Source organism: Leptinotarsa decemlineata, unplaced genomic scaffold (assembly GCF_025532065.1).
Source record: "Leptinotarsa decemlineata unplaced genomic scaffold, Ldec_3_MD MMD2_tig00078422_RagTag_RagTag, whole genome shotgun sequence".
In the NCBI taxonomy this organism is placed as follows: domain Eukaryota; kingdom Metazoa; phylum Arthropoda; class Insecta; order Coleoptera; family Chrysomelidae; genus Leptinotarsa; species Leptinotarsa decemlineata.
This window is the reverse complement of record NW_027412747.1, coordinates 10385692-10403755: the sequence shown is the minus strand read 5'-3', so window position 1 is coordinate 10403755 and position 18064 is coordinate 10385692.

Sequence of the window (18064 nt, the reverse complement as noted above, 5' to 3'; positions counted from 1 at the left end):
ATTAATTGAAGCATTTAAGATATTGCAAAAATATAGATAAAATGTTTACGATTACTAAGGGCCATGAATCTCAATTCACCGAATTTTGCAGATAAGACATTTCTTGTTAGCAGTAGGAATAGCGAAACGCGTCACATCATATTACAAGTTGTTATATTATAAATATTACTGGAGTTTTTTTCCCCAACACCAAATCGTTATTTTTAACACCTCGACACGTGTTTTGATCACCAAGTGATCATCTTCAAAGAGGAAGATTAAAACTGAAGTTTCAATTCACGTGTCGAGGTGTTAAAAATAACGATTTGGTGTTGGGGGAAAAACTCCAGTAATATTCATTACTACACCAAAGGTTCCAAACAGTGCACCATTTGTTATATTATATATATTTTAAAAACAAGTATTTTTTCATTCAATTACCAATAATTTTGGATATCTATCAAGCATCGATTAAAGTTAAACCAATCAAGATGTGCACCGGAAATGAAGTGGGGAGAGAAAGTGACCTAAGGATATTCTTGAAGGATGAGATTAGTTGTTATCTGAAACCGACTATGAATACCAATTTTCATCTATTATTACATTTCTCTTTGAGTTGTCAGCATGATACTGATATTGCACTTACCCGTTTATTAATTAATTTTCATATCGGATAACAAAAGAGCAAAATCATTTTTTCACATTTTCATAACCATTTTTTTTTCAATATTTGGGTCCTACTGGCCTTTTGATATAATATGTCACAACTTCCGAAAGTCATTCTGAAAAATTGATTGTCTGTTTAAAATCACTAACAAATGAACTGAAAATATCGGTTCTGAAAACGAATCTATTTCAACAAATAAATTTCCTCATTCGAACGCTTGTGACAACAAGGCTTTCAATGAAATTGGATGGTTGAATGGCACAATAAACTCTCTGAACCTACGTCCTATGCTGATCTCCCGTTTGAGTCGATTCCTAAGAAATTCATTTATACACAATTTTCCTTTCGGCCTAGAATTTTGCCTGAAATCTTCTAGAAATATTTTTGAAATAAGTCGTTTTCAGGATGATTTGGAAGATTGTTATTTGAGTACCTATTTGATTATGTTTGCTCTATTCATATCCGAGGATCGTAGAATCAGTTGCGAACTGTGACAGTCGATCTATTTCAAAATTTTTAGAGCAACGGAAATGGAATTTCATCATGACAGAGTTTCAAATACTTTTCAAAAATACGACATTGATTAATTTCCAAAACGCTATCACGTTCCATTCACTAACCGATCATATGCAAATATAGTTTGATATACTGCCAACCTGTTCAAAAATTATGGTTAAAAAGGTTGTCAACAAAGTAAATAGGAAATTATCGAAGGCTTATTAGATTTTTTATGATATGGCAGTTTATATTAAGTTCTCAATATATCCTATAGATGGCGTCTTTGTGAGCTGGGATGTCATCGACTTCACTACTTCTGACCTTGCCAATTGAATCAAGCAACTCATTTGTGGTTTAGCCTAGCACTACTGACCTATCGAGACAGCGCTGTCTGGTGTTAAATTATGAATGCGTTGTGTTTGGGCTCTGGATTTCAACTAGTTATTACGCAGTAAAAGTCGCAGTGCAGAGGTCGAATCTCGTCGGCAGTCGAAGTCGAAGCTTGACCACTTCGAAGCAACTGACCAAGTCGAAGCAACTGACCACTTCCCAGAGCCTCGTTCATCTTTGATATTCGAACATTGACTTCTCTGTCGTAGTCTGTCGTAGTCAATTTAGACATTCGAAGCTACATAAATTCCCACCAAGCTGAAAATCAGTAAGATTGTTTAAAATATGATTAAAAACAGAATCTGAAAGTTCCCCATCTTTCCCCTCTATGGAAAAAATTATATTCAAGGTCAAAGGTCAAAAAATTGAGTTTTTCACGATTTTCAGCAAAACGATAAGTTTTATCATAAAAATACTTTCAACAAAAATTGTAGAACATGAAATCATCTACAAAAAATGTATCAATACTTATTTTCCTCCGAGCCACCGTTTTTGAGATATAACGATTCAAAAAGTTGTAAAAGTTGTAATCGTCATAATATGCACACGTTTTCACGCCACCTATGAGTTAGTGTACTTAGCGCGTTTTTTCAACGTGGTTTTTCCAGTAGGCCCATTCCACGGGTCAGTTGTGATTCTGTTTCATTTGAAACTATTGCAAAATAATGGATATTAGCGAAGATTGAAAAGATGAAAGCAATTCAAGTTAAAGAAAGTAGTGAAATTCAATTGTCCGAGTCGATACTTTCAAATTCTTCTTCTTGTTCCTCTTCTTCTTGATGTTTCTGTTCTTCTTGTTCTTCTTCTTGTTCTGGTTCATCTTGTTCTTCTTCAGCTTCATCCTGAGTACAGGTAAACTGCGTTGATAACGATGTATCGCATGTCGCCTCGTTGGAATCAAACGGATCCTCCACTGTTGGTGATTCAATATTAGAGCACGACCGGCCATGACAACGTGTACATGCCAGAGAACAAAACACTCCGGCTTTTTTGCAACCACATTTAGCACTGCACCCCTTTTTGCAGTTGCAAAAAGTTGTGATCAGCAGTTTTTCCGGCGCAGGTGGAAGTAAAGTTTGGACTGGTTCTAATGAATTGTTGACCAACTTCTAACCCCAGTCTGTAGGGCCTTGTTAATAAACAAGCCACACTTGAACTTGGTAATTTACCCGAAAAAGATGTTGATGAGTAGCATGAGGTTGGAGGAAGACAGAGTAATTGTACTTGTTTTTAACTTTTGGTATTTTTAACGAAACATGCATATCTATACTTATCTAATCAGGTAGTTTTTTTAGGAGCTCCGTACATAGAAAGGATAAAGCGAATGCCATTAGTGATAATTTCTTGTCGAGTTGAATTACTATTTTTGAAAACTTCAGCACATTGAACTAAATTTTGTTTTTCAAACATTTTGAAAACTGTTATTTTACCCCAGATGTCATTTCACCTGATATTCTTATAGTTATAACTTATGTTTGTTTTATCTTATAAGTGTAAGTCACAATGACCGATAGGAAACTAATTTAACATATATTACAACTACAGAGATGTATATACATGGCGTACTAATGCATATCATGACGATTACGAATTTAACAACAATTTGAATCGTTAAGTATATCTCAAAAACGGTGTCTCGTAGGAAAAAAGTATTGATACAATTTTTGTAGATAATTTTATGATCCACAATTATTGTCTGAAGTATTTTTCTGATAGAAGGTATCGTTTTGCTAAAAATCGCGAAAAACTCATTTTTTGACCTTTGACTTTGAATAAATTTTTTCCATACAGGAAAAAGATGGGGAATTTCCAAATTTTATTTTCAATCATATTTTAAATAATCTTACTGATTTTTAGCTTGGAGGGAATTTAGGTAGCTTTACTCTTATTTTTTGATCTAATTTGACCGAACTAGTCGGTCACATAGATGGCATACTTGTGAAAGAAGATATACAGGGTGTTCCTGGACTTCCTCTTTTCCTCTCGGGAATGTATAGATGGGGTCAAAATATCACCAGTATTTCATATAACTTTTTTTCCTAAAATCCTTCGTTACCAAGTAACGGGCCCTCGAAGTTACAAAATGAAAAATGTTTTTCTTTGATAACTTTTCAAGTGAATATTCAAAATCATCCAAATTTTCGTAATTGACTAAACAAATGAATTCCTTCGATGAGCTTTCATGCAGGAGTCAGTTGTTTTGCTACAAAGTCAGGAACGGACTACCCCCGATGGTCCACACCCCAAAACTTTGAAATGACAGATATTTTTCAATATTTTTCAACAAATTAAGGTTACTTGGACAATTTTATGAACAAAAGTACTCGTGTGGTAAGTCGATCGGAGCAACGAGTCTTGATAAAAATGTAGTTTCACTCGACGACATCAAACCCGCTCGTCCACCATTATTTGAAATGAATAATTATCAAAGCAGAAATAATACTGATAACGTTAATTCAACAACATTTATCCTGAGATGTCTACCATTATTCGAAAATATTAGTTTTTAAGGAAAATGGAAATGATAGATAAAATGTTCATAACGAATTTTTATAATGCAAACACGTTTAACTAACGAAACTCAAGAGCCTCAAGAGCAAACAGAAATGAAAAATCCGCTACAGAAACTGCTCGATATGACCACCTTCTCTCTCTATACATTTTCTTAGTCTGCGAAGACACCCTCTCTGTACTTGAAATAGCATTCCAGGGTCGTTTCGTATGGCTTCACAATGTAATGTTATTCTATTCAACAATGCATCTCTTGTGTGAATAGGTGTAGCGTAAACAAGGCTTTTTAGATGCCCCCACAGAAAGAAATCCAATGAATTTAAATCCGGAGACCGCGATGGCCATGAATATGGCCCACCTCTACCAATCCTATTGTGGAAAATATGGTTCAGATGGTCACGCACAATCAAACTAAAATGAGGAGGAGCGCCATCATGCATAAACCACATATCTCTTCGGGTTTGCAATGGAACATGTTCCAAAAGTCCATTCAAATCGTTCTGAATGAACTCCAAATAACGTTCTCCATTCAGTCGGTCCTGTAGAACGAATGGTCCTATAAGATGGTTTCCTATGATACCAGCCCAAACATTCACGTTGAATTTCCGTTGGTGTTTGGTTTGCAATATCCCATGGGGATTTTCTTCGGCCCATATATGGAGATTATGAGAGTTGATAACTCCATCTCTACTGAAACCTGCTTCATCAGTGAATAAAACTCGATCAATAAAAGTCATATCCTCTCTTTGCCTATACAGTCGTGCTGGAAAATCTTGAGGTGTCATGACATGTACCTTCTGGATGTGAAATGGGTGGAGCAGTTGTTCCCTAATTATTCTATGAATAGTGGACTTGGATGTATGGAACTGTTCTGATAGATTTCTGATGCTCATTGAAGGATCATCAGCGACGGCTTCCAAAATATTTTCCTCCAATACAACGGTACGTACAGTCCTAGGAGCGCCCTCACCACCTCGTTTTGGCAAAACTGTACCTACAATAATATCGAAATAAAACAACGTGCTCAAATTAATTATCAATTATCACATACCTGTCTCCCTCAAGCTGCGATCGACACGCTCGAATGTTTCTCTTGACGGTACCGTTCGATTGGGAAAATGCTCGGAATACAGACGACGAGCTTCTGCAGCATTACAAAATGCTCGTCCATAAAATACATGCATATCTGCATATTCATTGAATGTAAACTGTTCGGCCATATCAAAAAAATTCAAAATATCCTATAGAATATTGACAATACAATGATAGTCATATGACAACGCACCACTCAACAAAACAAAATCGCATTCCAGTTTCTCATTTTTTATCAAAACTTTCTAAAAGGTTTTTTTGTCAACATCTGTGAAAGAAATGGAACATAATTATTCCCTGGATATTTTTCACCTGATCATGTGCAGCCGTTTTTGTAGTTCATTCGTTTGCTTTTTATTAGTATTAGTATTTTTTCCGATGTGCGTTTTTTCAGCTAAATTTAGATTCGTGTTAAAGAATTTCTCCCATAAAATTATAATTATCAGTGAAACTCCTCAACAGTTTAGCTGTGAAGAAGAATTTGAAACATTCGAATGTTGAGTTTCATGAGATTCAGATAACTGATCAACACGAAACGTGATTATTCCACACGTATTATGTACATACAAAATATGGAATGAATTCGATATTTCATAGTAGAGTAGCTTGTTAGTTTAAAAACACCACGAATCTACAGAACTTGATATTTCTTTTGAAAAAATATCTGCTATCACAATTGTGACTTAAACTTCCATATAGGTACTGTACTTTTTGTTTACGACTTCATTTTAGCATACTTTGTATTATTCCTGTTATAAATGTTGTTGAATTAACGTTATCATTATTATTTCTGCTTTGATAATTATTCATTTCAAATAATGGTGGACGAGCGGGTTTGATGTCGTCGAGTAGAACTACATTTTTATCAAGACTCGTTGCTCGGATCGACTTTCCACACGAGTACTTTTATTCATAAAATTGTTCAAGTAACCTTATTTTGTTGAAAAATATTGAAAAATATCTGTCATTTCAAAGTTTTGGGGTGTGGACCATCGGGGGTAGTCCGTTCCTGACTTTGTAGCAAAACAACTGACTCCTGCATGAGAGCTCATCGACGGAATTCATTTGTTTAGTCAATTACCAAAATTTGGATGATTTTGAATATTCACTTGAAAACTTATCAAAGAAAAACATTTTTCATTTTGTAACTTCGAGGGCCCGTAACTTGGTTACGAAGACTTTTAGGAAAAAAAGTTATATGAAGTACTGGTGATATTTTGACCCCATCTATACATTCCCGAGAGGAAAAGAGGAAGTCCAGGGACACCCTGTATTCGACCTCACTCACTCAGACTTGTCCTTGAGGGACAGTTGATTCCAGCATGGCATTTGTGGTTCAGCCTAGTACCATCGGTTAAGCCTATGACGGTCGAAACAGCACTCTCTGGGGTTGAATCATAAATGCATCGTGTTTGCGCTCTGGTTTTCAATCAAACTATATAACAAGCAATTCGGGAGTTTTATGAAAGAAAATTGGCCAAAAGCTGAACTATTCAACCGTCTCTATTTTCAATGAGAAGTTAGTACAAAAAGTCTGCTCCATTCGGGAAATATTAACATGACATAGATTATCATTATCGAATAATAATTTGACCTAGTACTTCTTTCACATACAAGGTAATTCGAAACTCTAAAACATAATTTTTCGATTTCCTCAAATGGAACACTATATTTTCTCTTGAAGAATACTTTGTGTCAACATTGGTTATCAACATTGGTTATTTTATTAACATTGAACTCCTCCAGCAACTACAAATATTTCTGGGTGATGTAAATTCGACTCAAACTATTAGATCTACAAGGGACCAACTCCACTGGGAATGAGAGAAAGATATATTCACGTGATAGAAATGTTCTCGTTGAAAACTGTTATCAGTGTCTCACATGCATTCTGAAAATAATGTCGCCAAATACCAAAAATATTTATACTGTTGAACAAATGAAAAAATCATAAAAATATTGAATACGCTCATGGAAAATATTTTACATAGTACTGAAAAATTTCCGGCTCGGGTTAGTTCATTTCTTATAAAAATATAACGGCTGTGAATAAACAGCTCCATTCAAAAACAAAAATGATTTTCAATCTCAATATCCTACGATATCTTTATCGAATCACTATTCAATAGTTAAGAAGCTTCATTAAAAGATGGTTGAATGAATCAATTTCTTAACATTATTTTCAATATAGTTTCAGGGTTGTAGTATATAGGTTAGGTTAGGTAAGGTCTGAAGTGAGTGGGTCTATTCGACTCTCCACCGCAACCCGCAAGGGTTTATTGTGGCTCACACCTGTTCACACTCGGCCAAATAAACTCAGTTTCTTAACGAAGCCGATTTAGTATGTATGGTGAGTGGTCTTTCAGGTCAAATGGTAAGAGTACGGATCTGTCGAACTCTACGAACCTAATTCGGTCCCCAGCGGGGCAAGCACAAAGTATATGATCTGCTATTTTATCATTTTCCAAACAGAGTCTGTCTGTCTGTCTTCCGACAGTCCAAGTCGCTGCATATGATGATTCAAATGACAGTGACCAGTAAGAAGGCCTGTTAGAAATTGAAGTTCATCCCTACTGTAGTCCAATAACTGTTTGGTATCGAGCTTCGAAGGGTGGATAAACGCCTTGGAGTGAGCCAATCCTGGAAGATTCTGCCAGAAGTCCATAAATCTTCTTGCCATGCAGGTGTTTAATGTTTGTTTGGCAAAGCCCAAAGTTATGCCAATGACAGGTTCTGGTCCGATGAAGCCGCTTGCAGCACCCCACCAGAGAGTCAGCAGCTTCATTACCTTCCAGGCCAGTATAGCCAAGAATCCAGACCAGAGATAATCTGTTAAGTCTTCCTATCGAGGAGAGTCGTTTTTGACAATTTGCTACCAATTTAGACGTTGCTCGGTAGGAGCCAAGAGCTTCCAACGCTAATTGACTATCTGATAATATTTTTATTGACTTGTGTGTGAGGTTGGATTTATCCAAATTCTCCGCACACAATTCAATAGCGTAAATTCCCACTTGAAATACAGTCGCATAAGTTCCTAGGCAGGTAGATATCTCTGTCCTCGATCTGCGAGTAAAAAGACCTGCACCAGAACCGGTGTTTTTGATCCATCTGTGAACCAACAACTATCTGCTCTTAACATTTCCTTCTCCTGGAGGATCCAGTCTTCTCTACTCGGGAATAGTACTTTATAAGGCCGTTTCTTAGTTGACAGTTAGAAGCATGAAGTCGGAGGTCATTTCCAGGATGCTGTGACTTCCAGTGTCAACCAACAGTATGTTGCACTCTGACTGATACCTTACTACCAAGTCGTCGTCTTGATTTCTTTCAGGTTGGAGCCTGACTCCCTTACCCTTTCAACTGATGTTTGTCAGAGGAGCAAACGGGTCATGACTGATGGTGGGATGGCGATATGAATGTCCTCAGACATCAGTGCCGCCCTTCACAAACGGGCGGGGGGCGGGGGTGAGATGGATGAAGATATTGTTCATCTTTTAACGGGGGACATGAGGGCCTTACGCGATAGAGTGTCTGGGCCTTCAATATCGGGAGGGGCCGTCTACAGTATCCATAGAATAGAATGGAATGGAATGGAATGGAATGGAATGGAATGGAGTGGAGTGGAGTGGAGTGGAATGGAGTGGAATGGAATGGAGTGGAGTGGAGTGGAGTGGAGTGGAGTGGAGTGGAGTGGAGTGGAGTGGAGTGGAGTGGAGTGGAGTGGAGTGGAGTGGAGTGGAGTGGAGTGGAGTGGAGTGGAGTGGAGTGGAGTGGAGTGGAGTGGAATGGAATGGAGTGGAGTGGAGTGGAGTGAAGTGGAGTGGAGGGGAGTGGAGTGGAGTGGAGCGGAGCGGAGCGGAGCGGAGCGGAGTAGAGTGGAGTGGAGTGGAGTGGAGTGGAGTGGAGTGGAGTGGAGTGGAGTGGGGTGGGGTGGAGTGGAGTGGAGTGGAGTGGAGTGGAGTGGAATGGAATGGAATGGAATGGAAAGGAATGGAATGGAATGGAATAGAATAGAATAGAATAGTATAGAATAGTTCATTAACTACGTTACATTTTCATGTTTGTAGTAAGTCAAGTGTATAGGCTTTCTTAAATAAACACATAAAACAAGTAAGTAAATTGTAAAAATATAAAAATATTGTGCAACACAGAGGTTACCTACGTACATATATAACCAAATAAATAATCACCTATGATAATAGAGAAATTTAAAAACTACCACAGTAGAATCGATACCGGTGAGTATGTTTCACCTCGAGTAAATATGGCTGACGTGAACTGTCCTTAAATAATCGTAGTATTCTGATACTGACTAAAAACATTGGCTGAGTAGCACTTCCTTGATGGCTCTTTTGAATTTGGTGATACTAAGCTCTTTGAAGTTATTAGTTAGCTTCCCTAACTAACGGAGCTTCCCTAAATAACGGTAGATTGACTTAATTTTGTTTTATTTGATCTTTGGATAGAAAGGTACTCATAGTCAAATCATAAAACTGGATACCTGGCGTAGAATACATATATCCAAAACAAGTACTTACTCTTTTCGACCCAAGTTTCACCCACAAAATTGACTTTAAGAGATGAAAAGTACTGATAAGGTACATTATTCATAGGAAAGGAAAGAGGAAGAGGGATAGGAGAAAGCGTTCGAATGACCTATAAATAGTCATCGCTCGGAGGAATAGTCCAGTCATCACCCGAAGACGTTTGTAAGTACTAACATTCGAAACATCGTGAAGTAACTTGGTTTAAAATACTTCAATTTTTGTTTTTTTTTTCAATTCATTTTTTAATTTTGCTCATTTTTGAAGTGAAAACTTCTTATAGGAGAGTAAACCGCTTCGTTACCTAACGCGTTACAGCGCCAGTATTTTTGACTTCCCATTCTCTCACGCATACATCAGTGGAAGGCAGGATCCTCGTCTCTTGTCGAACAGACTCTCAGTGTTCAGTTTGCGATCATATATCGTTGACAATTTTATTAAACTCTAACCAGCAAGCACGTAATATTTTTTTGTTATGTGAAATGTGATTCAGAAATAGAATGTTGTGTATGTACATTTTACACAATTACATGATACATATTAGTATCATTATTTAATCCTACAAAAATAACGATTGGCTTATGGTAGCTACAATATATGTACAAACATAAAATAATCAATAAAATATTTTTTTGATAATAACCTTTCCTTACATAATTATATCAAGGTACTAGATTTGATTCATAACCTGAAAAACACGTATTCATGTGGGCATGATGGGATATCTAATAATATTATCAAGAAATGTAGTCATTTACTAAGTTTTCCCCTGGCTTATTTGATAAATTTGTCAGTAGAAAAAAGGATTTTCCCAAACAAACTCAAGTCTGGGCTTATAAACTCAGTATATAAAAAAGGTGACTCGCACTCCACTGAAAACTATAGAAGAATAAGTCTTTTATCAAGCTTTAGCAAGATTCATGAGTTGAATATAAGAGAAAACTGTTTTCATTTTCAACTTTGAATAAGCTGCTATCTTCAAGTCAGCATGGTTTTACAAATGGCAGAAGTACTGAAACTGCTTTATATAATTTTCAAGAAAATGTAATAACAGCCTTGGATGGAAAAGCCCAGATTTGTGGTCTATTCATTGACTTTTCTCGGGCTTTTGATTGTGTTAATCATGACCTCATATTAATTGAGCTTGAGCGATATGGCAAAAGGGGTGTAGCCTTGAATTTGATGAAATCATACTCAACTGATCGATCCCAGAGTGTAATTAACAACACAACTCAGATCCAATCTCTCATTGTCAAACAGGGAGTTCCCCAAGGCTCAATTCTTGAACCTTTGTAATTTTTATCTATGCTAATGATCTCATCAATTTTCTTCTTGACATCTCTAAAGTCCAAGTGATATCATATGCTGATGATACAAATCTACTCATAACTGGTGAAGATACTACTGAACTTGTGATAACATCAGAAATAATATACAATAAAGTAATGGAGTGGTCTGAAATGAATCTTCTAACGGTAAATGTATCTAAAACCTCTTTAATGAAATTTACTTTGAAGGGAGCTATGGAACAGTTTCACATTTTCAAGGCAATTACATGAAAGTATATGCTAGTGAAACGACTAAGTCGCTTGAACTTATAATCGACTGTAAATTGTGCTGGGAACCACATGTCGATATACTTTGAAAAAATTTAAGGAAAATTTGTTGTGCGTTAAAGTTCTTATCAAATCATTATCACGAAAACATACTATTAATCGTTTATTATGCAAACATCAACTGTCATCTGCGATATGGCATTCTTGACTGGCGTACATGTACCTCTTGGTCACGTGTTTTCGCTCTACAAAAATTTGCTGTGAGAATTGTTGCAGGACCGAATTGAAGGCAGTCATGTAGAGAGGCTTTTAAACGACTAAATATCTTAACTGTGACAGACTTGTATCTGTATAAACTGTGAATATATGTATACAAACATAAAAAAAATCAATAGAACAAATCAATAATATTACACTAGATCCAAAAATCTTCTGATGCCTGTTTTGCACAGAACTAACCTACGCCAAAAAAGTCATTCATATTTGGGATGCAAAGTATTTATTCACCTCGATATTTCTATCCCACCACCAGACTTAAAGCATTACTTATCGAAAAAAACTGCTACAGTATTAGTGAATTTATGACAATACTATACATAGAGGTGTTTTTTTTTGACAATCAAATGTTATATTTGTGCTTTTTCTAATAGGTTCTTGTTGTTTCTTTTTTAATTGAGGCGGTAGGTTCTATGAATTTTTTATATTTCTATATAATTGTATATCTTACTTCTTTTATATTAATAACTCATGACTGTGTTCATATTATTAAAATTTTTTTCTATATCAATTATGACGTTTTTGTCAGTTACTGCTTGGATGTATTCATACATTTATGCTTTTCAACTGAAAAATAAAGATTTATTATTATTGTCATTATTATTAATATACATGAAATTTTAGTGATAACTTGAGCTTTCCTCAAGTTAAATAATTTCAATATTAGAAAGTTCAACTTAGATTAATTTAAGTTATCACATCTGTCAGGCATCCCGGGACGCACAAGTTTTTTTATTTATATTCTTTCGATTTTTCAGTCCTATCTCACTCTGTGGTCATTTTCATTTCGTATTTTGATTACTTTAGTTGTTTTATTGTATTTTCATTTCACACATTTATTGTTGAACATAATTGATATTTCAGATATTCATGATTAGGTACATATGTTCCGCTATATAAACTGTGAAACACTCAAGAAATACGTTTTTTATTGATCAACGTAACGTAACCTTCAACTTAAATTTATATTGAAATCTCCTTCACACTCTTTGTGTCTGCCACGTGCACTAACTACTAAACAGAAAAGAAACTGATTTTTCATTCATTTCGTACCCCCCACTCACTTGAATATAGCGTAGTCCAAGTATATACTGGATTTTATTCATATCGCGAGGACTAGGTGCTACGTGATATCAAAGAGACATTAAATGTGATTGTACGAGTATTTCCATACGCGATAAACATCAAATCACACGAGAGAATAAATTCTCATGAAGGATTTTAACAAGAGAGGATTTCTTAAAGTTGAAACCAGTTGTATTGTTCTAGTTTATATCCCTAGTGGGTCTAGTGATTCAGTTTTCCTTCTGGAGATGTATTCATCTTGAATAATATTTTTTAGAGAATGATACTGATTTCAGTTTATGTCAAAAAAATGGGCTTTATGTGCATTTGATAAAAGTAATTCCTGAATGCATCCTGAAAAATTGCTACAAGTTTTTTTAATTTTTACTTCTCCATAAAATGATAAATAAATATGCAGAGCGACCTATCCTCGACTTTCGGAGTCACCTTATCAGTAGATTCCAATAATGTATCTATCACAAGTTGCTTGCAATTTATCGAAGGTACAAGTTAATTGCGAATTGATGAATGAATAAACGTATCCCTTGTATGAAATGAAATTACAAATTGTATTTAAATTTACTTCAATCACTAGATGTTATGAAAAAATACAACGGATGAAAAGTTGCAACTGAGTTGGCTTTGTTGTACTCAGTGGATCACTTTGAAGGTTGAATTCGATTTTTTGGTTCATGTTTTCCATAGGTGAAACGACATATTTGACAAACAATTCAGTGGATTCTAGCAACTTCATATTACTGGAAAAAAAGTCAAACCAAAACAAGTACTGTCAAATATTACAAGAAAAGCACCTTTTCTCATTCAGTTTATATTTTCATTCATCACCTGAAAGAATTTTCTGTGCATGTTCTACAAATCTTTGTTAATATTTTTTATCGATTTATCACTCTTTTCCTTTTCCTGGTAAAATTTTCACTTTCTATCTAGTGATAAAAAAGCCTGGAGGTTTTTTTCAAGAAATAATACTGCCTAAATATTTCTATTTCAGGTTAACGAAACGGCAGAATATCTTTTACGGGGACCTGAAGTTGTAATCTTTTGCAACGATTGAGTTAATCGTCTTTCAACATTATTCAACAAAATACCGATGAGAAGTGAAAATTGAGCTGTTTCTACTTGGAATTTTGAGGTTCAACTTTAGAATGAAATATTTTCTGTCAGTGAAACATTCTTTCATGTTACGTTTTGTAGCGTTTCTATGTACGATATTTATTCCAATCCCATTACGAATGGAGAATAAACCAAAATGGAAAATAGTAATTTCCGTCATTTTCAATGTTTTTGTACCTAAAAGTACTTGTTACGGGTGGAATTTTTTGAACAGTTCTCATCTGGCAGAAACTCCTACCCATCTTGGTGAATAGTATTTTCGATGTATTCAGTTCCTTTTCTTTTTCCAAAAGTCGTTCACTTTTTAAATAATGATGGAGAAGTAGAAAGCAAAACATTGTTATTTTCAAAAACTAATTTCCTGAAGTGAAATGTCATCTTTGTAACAAAGATGACAGAACATTAAAATATGTCTTGAAGGCCAGCAACTAAAAATTCATGCGGAAATTAAGAAAATCAAATGAACTGACATTTGCAGTATTATTCATATTCTACTTAAATTATTGAAAGCCTGTTCAAAATCATCCCAACAAAATTTCCCAATGTACAGTAATGAACGTATTCAAAGATGATAAGTACCAGATGTAACCAGGAACTTTCTAAAAAAAAATTATCGGCAGTTGATTTTACTAATCAGACGAATCAAAGGTATCTCAATGGTTCCAGAAGTTCTATCTTGTGTGCGGTACAGCTTCAATAAGTTGTGTTATCTTCAGAAGAATACACACTCTCGGTAATTGAACTTGTTTTATTGATGCACTGTAACAATAGCCAATAGCTGCTGTATAACCAACCAACTCGTGAAAATGCACTCTATCCAAGGTTTGTCTTTTCAAAACTATAAGGCCTAATGGCACACTAAAGGAGGTTTTTGAAAATGTATATATCCAATTCGAATAGTAATACTAGTGGTAGAAAATCGAGAAGGGATTCGGTAGTCTGTCAGGTTCAGCAAAGGAACGACTTACCGCTTTCTCAAAAGCAGGATATCATATTCTTGAGCAGCAATAACATAATTTGCATCAGGAAAGAGAAAAACAGAAAGTTATTATGGCTACGGTAGATAACTTTACAGAAATTGTCGACTTCACAGCTGCATATTCTGTCTTGGATAGCTACAGATTACCTGTGAGGATCACTCTCCTGGCTTTGAGTATATACTCTGTAGCGATAGGAAGGCGTCTATCTGTTATGCTTCGCAAGAGACACACATTTGTTGCTCACTCACCTGTCGAAAGTAGTCGCAGACTGACCACCGATCAGGTTTTCACTAAATTTCCTACCTCGCTGAGGACCGCATCAGGTTTCAGCGTTTGACAGAATCCCACTCTTGCCGGCTCACCTAATGAAGTGATCGGCTTTGTAAAGAAGCCTGATTTTTTGGTGGAGTTTCATAAGGTGTGAGGCACAATGACCTCTCACGGGTTGCATTTGATGGTCTAATAGACCCACTCACTTTGAATCTAACTACCTACCTGCCTTCAGATATTTGCCATTTGTTTCTGGATATAATTTGAGTTGTCTATAAATTGCTTGTCTCCAATGTTCCACGGTTTCACATTTGCATGAAATATGACCGACTGTGTCTGTACCTCCATTATTGTTGAATCTGAGTATGTATCCATGCATGAAATATGACCGGCTGTGTCTCTATCTCCATTATTATTGAATCTGAATATTATCCATATACAATTATAAATCATAGTATGATTTATTGTTTTTATCAATTTACAATTCCATCATTCACCAGAGTAAATCGGTGATTATTGTTGTAGTGCAACTGAAATGCAAAGTCGTTTTCTCCGTCGACTTCATTTCATATTTCTGTTTTTTTATCATGCAGTGGAAAACCATACCGACTTGAGTTCTGTAAGCGAAATAATAATTTTATGAAATTTTACATGCTTCTTGGTAGTTTCAAGTTCCTAGAAGCCCATTATTTAAGAAATAAAAAAAACCTAAATGAATATAAAATGTACTTGAATGCATTTCAACGAGAATTGAAAAGTTAAGTGGAGAAAACATTTTGCGTGATAGGAGTCTTTTTTATAAAAGCTTTCATAATTTCCACGCTGACCTCTATGATATGGGTATGAAAGAGCGGAACGCGGCCTTATTCCCAATTCAATATGACGGACACGCAAAATGGGGATTCATAATTTTTATAGCTATGGATATCAAATGAAAGTTTTTGATAACTATAATAGGATGAGCAGAGTGACTCAATACTGGAAGAAAAAACCCAATGTAATAGTGCTGCTTCAGTAGATATTAATAGATTGAGATGTATAAAGTAAAAGTCATAAAATTGAATTATAGTCAAAAAGTTATGAATAAACATATCTAGCAAATAAACTGAGAAAATTAAATTGAAAATTGAAATAAATTTCAAATTTTATACCATCTGAACATAGATTTGTGGCCATCAATTTGGTATTGATAGAAATACTATCTAACCAAACATAACATTTTTCTAGGAATACTTACTGAATCAGGAAGCCGTTTGTGATCCAGTGGCGTGTCATTGGGTTATCCAGAAATGGAAACCTGTAGCTGTTGTAACAAAGCGGTGCAACCTCATTTGTTACTGAAATGTTGTGTTTGTCACAAATTTTTTTATCACACGTGCGCTAATATCACTTCATCAGAAACTAGACTGAATAATTCTAAAAAATCGGTAACTTGGACATGCCAAAAATGCGACCAGATTGGTAATGATATCAACTCATTGAAGGCGGCTATAGTTGCTCTTCAAGATGAGATTAAAAACATCAAGCCCGTTGATAATACAACACTTAATAATACTCAGTTCGAGGAAGTCATCCAAAAGGTTTTTGAAAGACAAAACCGACAACGCAATTTGATTATTTTTGGCATGGAAGAAGAATCATCGGCTGTCTCCAAAGAAGAACGAGTCTCCTCTGAAAAAAGTGAGGTATCAAAATTACTATCGTACCTTTCTCCTGGGGGAAAAAAGTGAGGTATCAAAATCACTATCATACCTTCCTCCTGGGACCGACTTACCTATCACATATATGCATAGGCTGGGTAAATTTGATAAGGACCGGACTTCCCCTCGTCCAGTGAAAAACACTTTAACTAATAGCAAGGATGTTCTAGAATTGATTATGAAGGCACCAAACCTAAAAAATTCGACATTCAAGCACATTTTACTTTTTTCGACAAAACACCCAAACAGCAACAATTCTATAAACAGCTCAAACAAGAAGTGGAACAAAGAAAAAATAACGGTGAAACTAATATCAGAATCAAACACTTCAACGGCTCTCCAAAAATAGTGAATTTTTAAGCACTACACCCAGTTACAACTTCAAATGTTATTACCAAAACGTGCGAGGGCTAAACACGAAAACTAATGACTTCTTCAACGCAGTGAGTTCTAGAGAATTAGATGTTATATGTTTGAGTGAAACTTGGCTTTCCAGTAATGTTTTTGATGCAAAGCTTTTCCCAAGCAACTACAATATCCCAAGATGTGACAGAAATTTCAGCCAAACAATCCTCGCTCTTCAAAATCATTTGAAATTCAAACCCATAGACTTGACGTGTTTGATCTCCGCAACACCTTTTATAGATATAGTTGGTTGCAAATTGCTTATTAATTCGAATTTGATTTGATTTGTTATTTATATTCCACCATCTGTGTCTATTGAAGGGTTCGGAGAGTTTTTCAATAATTTCATGTTGCTCGACTACCTCCATGATAATGATGTTTTGCTTATTGGAGATTTCAAAGTTCCTTTTTTGAACACAAATGCGAGTGATAGTAAAGGAAAAATTCTGAAAAATTTCATGGAAATTGCTGAGCTACTACAATATGATAATATAAATAATACCAAAAACCGTACTTTAGATCTTGTTCTATCAACAATCACTTGTGATATAAATAGGGATTTAGAACCTCTGGTAAAAGAAGATTGTCATCACCCTTCTTTGTTGTTTGAAAATTTTTCAAAAACCAATGACATCTCAAAGAATTATAACTTCAGAAAAGCAAATTTTTCTCTGATGCATCAACTCATTTCTTATATAAACTGGTCTCATATCTTAGAACAAACAAATGTTAATAACGCATGCTACTATCTAAACAGTAGGCTCTATGATGTTTTCGATGTAACCATTCCCCTGAAAATTAATCGAACCTGTAGATACCCGCCCTGGTTCACACCAAATATAATTGAAAATATTCATAAGAAAGAACGGGCCCACAAAAACCTGAAAAAATATAAAACATATTTTTATCAGCAGCAATTTATCACGTTGAGAAGTAAAGTAAAAGAATAAATAAACAATGCTTATAAAAACTTCCTTAATGAAAGTGAACGCAAAATTAACGA